The sequence below is a fragment of the Bombus vosnesenskii genome, unplaced genomic scaffold (genome assembly GCF_011952255.1).
Source record: "Bombus vosnesenskii isolate JDL3184/JDL3185 unplaced genomic scaffold, Bvos_JDL3184-5_v1.1 scf7180000013264, whole genome shotgun sequence".
NCBI classification, from domain to species: domain Eukaryota; kingdom Metazoa; phylum Arthropoda; class Insecta; order Hymenoptera; family Apidae; genus Bombus; species Bombus vosnesenskii.
In genome coordinates this window covers 5380004-5385167 of record NW_022882924.1, presented here as the reverse complement: position 1 = coordinate 5385167, position 5164 = coordinate 5380004, and positions in this window count along the sequence as shown.

The following is a 5164-nucleotide window of genomic DNA, read 5'->3' as shown; positions in this document are numbered from 1 at the left end:
TACTCGTGAACAGTGGAGGCAGCTTCACCCTCTTCGGTATTGATCCACGTGGCCAGCTCGACTCTTTCCGCCACCAGCCCCACTGCCTCTTCGCGACCATCCACCGACCGATGGCTACCGATCCATCCACTCCAAACTGTTCATCCCCTTTGCATTCTCCCCTTTTCCCTTCTTTCTCGTCGTTCCATCGGTTCATTTTTCTTCTTCCCATCAACGACCTCGAATCGACGTTGTTTCCAACGAGTAAGTAACTTAAAAATCGATCGATCGCGATTGAATACCAACTAACTTAAACTATATCGGCGTTTTGGTATTTGGAATGAAATCAACTTTACCTGGTCACATTTAGATCAGAGCGCAGAGAAGGACAAACAAATTTATTTAAAAGGTTCTTCGTCGACGAGACCTTTTTGTAGCCGATAGAAAGATTTCGTGCACGAAGGGGAAAAATAAATACTTAGAATGTTCGACCTTAAATTCGTGCTGCTAACGTAGCCGCGGGAGCAGAGTCGTAAAAGTACGATCGTTCCCTTGGCGTAGGGTCGGAAGCTGGAGACGGAGAGTTCATCCGTTTGGATGTAGGTCGTTGCCCCATCTTCCTCTGTGAAAACATCTCGCAGGCAATGCCGTGATACGTTTTATTTCAGACAAATAAAAAGCTTTTTCAGTATTCGTGCTTAGTGCGACCGACAGTATGTTGGTCAACGCTGTTCTAGGAATATTTTTCATTTAATAAAACATAACTCTCAGAAAATATAGACGAATTCGTCATTCTTGTAATAATTAGCAAACGAATATTCGTTGATGGAAACAAAATTTTAACAAGAGCTTAAATGTATCTAGCTAGTAGGAGACTTTTTGTATAGAAGGGTTTCTATAAGGTAACTATATTTCGTTTCGTGTATTTTCATATAACTGCTAACGTCTTACCCATTTCGCAATACGTAAAAGAGTAATCGTTTAAAATTTAGATAGTAGATTTTTTAATGATCCATGCAGTGTCGGTAAAATAGCCAAATGCAAACTGTTGTTATCGTTGGTTGGTAACTGATAGTTTACTTTTACCTTTGTCGATAACATCGAATTATACATATATACATCGACGAAGTACAGAATAAACGTAAATTTTACTACAGATTAGGTACAGAGTAGACGTGACGCTCAATGCCTTGTCGAGATTCACGTTTTGGGAATCGCCTGACTGCCCGTACCATTTTATGTCGCATGCGACGTTACCGATTCAGTATAGTACTGTTTTGAATTGAAATCATTTACCAAGGACAGGATAGACAGTAAATGGAACCTCGTGTCTAAGATTCTGAAATACCGACTTGCCAAAATATCGGACTGTTTCTTGTGCCTCTGTGATTTCCTACGACGATCTATCGGAATTATTACCGACGAGGTACAGAATAATGATACTTGCCGAGTCACCGAAGTCTTGCTGTTTTACTGATATAATTTCTACAAACTTTTCTATCTACCTCTGCTCCGCCTTCGACACCCGAGGTCTAGGTATGCAAACGTGAGCCATACATACTGTTATCCCTGATATCAGTAACCATTAAAGGGATAGTTATACCTAATGCTTCATGCCTATTACCAAGCAAGGACCAGAATGCCCGAGCTGTATGATCGACGTACAAACATCTTATCGCGTGTCCAACTAGACGTAGGACGAAAGCGCCTCATGATCAAAAAATGCATTACGGTGTCCAAAGGTGTCCAACGGTGCAGTCCAATCTAGATCCTATCAAAATTCTCTTAGAGGCTTTTGGTGATCCAAACTGGACTGTTGCGTAGTTCTTGGCTTGGTATCGTTTTCCAAAGATTAATACACTGATTAATTTTTGAAAAAGGATGCCAATTACCAGGTCTCACCACGAGGAGGTGACTACGCACGAGACCCGCCCATGAGTTATTCAATATTATGCATCGGTCTCGACATTCAACCTATTGGCCAGAATGTCGAGTTCTGACTCTACTTGATCATGGGCCTGCGTAAAGAGATAGTTGTTTCGTAGCCTAACTGCGAAACACATATCTCCAACGCAGCGCTTACATGAATCTTTACAAACGTAGAACAAAGCCTACGTAACGCAACATCCATCTCCCACACAACGATTACATCGATCAGTACAAATATCGTACAATAATTCGCATCCCTACTGGCATCATTCGGTATCAAACACACATTTATCTAACTTGGAATGAAAGGAAGAAAATGTAGCTACTGACACTGTATATACCATTTCGTGTCTCGCAGAAGGGACATACGAGTCGCTGTACTAAACTAGTTATCGTTCTATTTTTGCGACACTGTAAGATATTGAAGATACTGAAAAGTTATAAACTCTAACGTGATCTCAATAAGTATCCCTTAAAAATGGGAAAACAAGAGAATGTCCGATGAATCAGATGATAAGGGAAAAAATCGCGGCGCGCCCGAAACGAACGAGATCGCGATCTCTCGAAAGAACTAACAAACCTACGCGACGTACCCCCGTACACGAGAAAACCCCGAGGTTCAGCGGAAAGCCCAAGAATTGACCGTAACTCGATTCCTGTTTCGCCGTTCGAAACTTACACGAGTCGCGGTCGATGCCGCCGACCGATGATGCTAGTGATCCACGGGTAATTCAGCCGCGGATCCAGCACATAGGCCAGCAACTTAACACACTCCAACTGAACATGTGGAACCCGGGGATGGATCGCTGAACAGGATTACGAAGGCAAGAGGCCTCAACTGAACAGTGGGGTCCACTCACGGGGAGGGACCGCTGAACAGGATTACGAAGGCATTGACCTCAACTGCACAATGGGGTCCACTCCCGCGGGCCCGAACAGAATTACGGAGGACGTGAAATTGCAAGTCCCTGACCGAGTACCGAAGTACCAATCGGACAGGACTGCAGATCCACGACTGAATCCCCAACAGATTCGCTAGCATCACCGACGCGACGACAACTCCCGCGATCCGATGCGAACGTCGAGCAGTAGTCGAGCAGTCACCCAGACAGAGGTGTCCTTGGGGCGACTAACGAATCCAAAGAGTTGTCCAGTGCACGTTGACCCGCACGTACGCGGAATGCGCGCGAGCGAGTATGTCACGCTACGGCTTGAAAGAACTGAGTGATCGCGAACCGATAAATCGCGAGTACAATAAGTACTGTGTGGTAAGCGAGTGAAGGGAGACGAGATCTTTCTTTTTTTCGTTCTAAGGTGGATAAATGTCGTTGTACAGAATGAGCTCACAATGCACTTAACATAGGTATCTACCTTACGATTAATTAATTAAGACTAAGACGCACGCATCCCACGGTGTCCCACGATGTCCCACGGCGTCCCACGATGTCCAACGTTGTCCAACGGCGTCCAACGGCGTCCAACGTTGTCCAACGGTGTCCAACGACGTCCAACGACGTCCAACGACGTCCAACGATGTCCAACGATGTCCAACGGTGTCCAACGATGTCCAACGACGTCCAACGGTGTCCAACGGTGTCCAACGTTGTCCAACGGTGTCCAACGATGTCCAACGGTGTCCAACGATGTCCCAAGTTGCAGTCCAGTCTAGATCATCCAAAATTCTGTTGGAGGCTTTTGGAGACCCAAACTGGACCGACGGTATCCCACGGTGTCCCAAGTTGCAGTCCAGTCTAGATCATCCAAAATTCTGTTGGAGGCTTTTGGAGACCCAAACTGGGCCGACGGTTTCCCACGGTGTCCCACGTTGCAGTCCAGTCTAGATCATCCAAAATTCTTTTCGCGGCATTTGGTGACCCACAATGGACCGACGGTTTCCCACGGTGTCCCACGTTGCAGTCCAGTCTAGATCATCCAAAATTCTGTTGGAGGCTTTTGGAGACCCAAACTGGACCGACGGTTTCCCACGGTGTCCCACGTTGCAGTCCAGTCTAGATCATCCAAAATTCTGTTGGAGGCTTTTGGAGACCCAAACTGGACCGACGGTATCCCACGGTGTCCCACGGTGCAGTCCAGTCTAGATCATCCAAAATTCTGTTGGAGGCTTTTGGAGACCCAAACTGGACCGACGGTATCCCACGGTGTCCCACGGTGCAGTCCAGTCTAGATCATCCAAAATTCTGTTCGCGGCATTTGGTGACCCAAACTGGACCGACGGTATCCCACGGTGTCCCACGGTGCAGTCCAGTCTAGATCATCCAAAATTCTTTTGGCGGCATTTGGAGATCCAAACTGGACCGAAGGTATCCCACGGTGTCCCACGGTGCAGTCCAGTCTAGATCATCCAAAATTCTTTTGGCGGCATTTGGAGATCCAAACTGGACCGACGGTATCCCACGGTGTCCCACGGTGCAGTCCAGTCTAGATCATCCAAAATTCTTTTTGCGGCATTTGGAGATCCAAACTGGACCGACGGCGTCCCACGGTGTCCAACGGCGTCCCACGTTGTCCAACGGCGTCCCACGGCGTCCCACGGTGTCCAACGTTGTCCAACGGTGTCCAACGGCGTCCCACGGTGTCCAACGTTGTCCAACAGTGTCCAACGGCGTCCCACGATGTCCCACGGCGTCCCACGGCGTCCCACGATGTCCAACGGCGTCCCTCGGCGTCCCACGGCGTCCCACGGCGTCCCACGGCGTCCCACGGCGTCCCACGGCGTCCCACGGCGTCCCACGGCGTCCCACGGCGTCCCACGGCGTCCAGCGGCGTCCCGCGATGTCCAACGGTGTCCAACGGCGTCCCACGGTGTCTAACGTTGTCCAACGGTGTCCAACGGCGTCCCACGGTGTCCAACGGCGTCCCACGGTGTCCAACGTTGTCCAACGGTGTCCAATGATGTCCAACGGTGTCCAACGATGTCCAACGGTGTCCAACGCTATCCAACGATGTCCCACGTTGCAGTCCAGTCTAGATCATCCAAAATTCTTTTGGCGGCACTTGGAGATCCAAACTGGACCGACGGCGTCCCACGTTGTCCAACGGCGTCCCACGATGTCCAACGGTGTCCAACGGCGTCCCACTGTGTCCAACGTTGTCCAACGGTGTCCAACGCCGTCCCACGCTGCCCAACGTTGTCCAACGGTGTCCAACGGCGTCCCACGATGTCCAACGGCGTCCCACGGTGTCCAACGGCGTCCCACGGTGTCCAACGGCGTCCCACGTTGTCCAACGGCTTCCC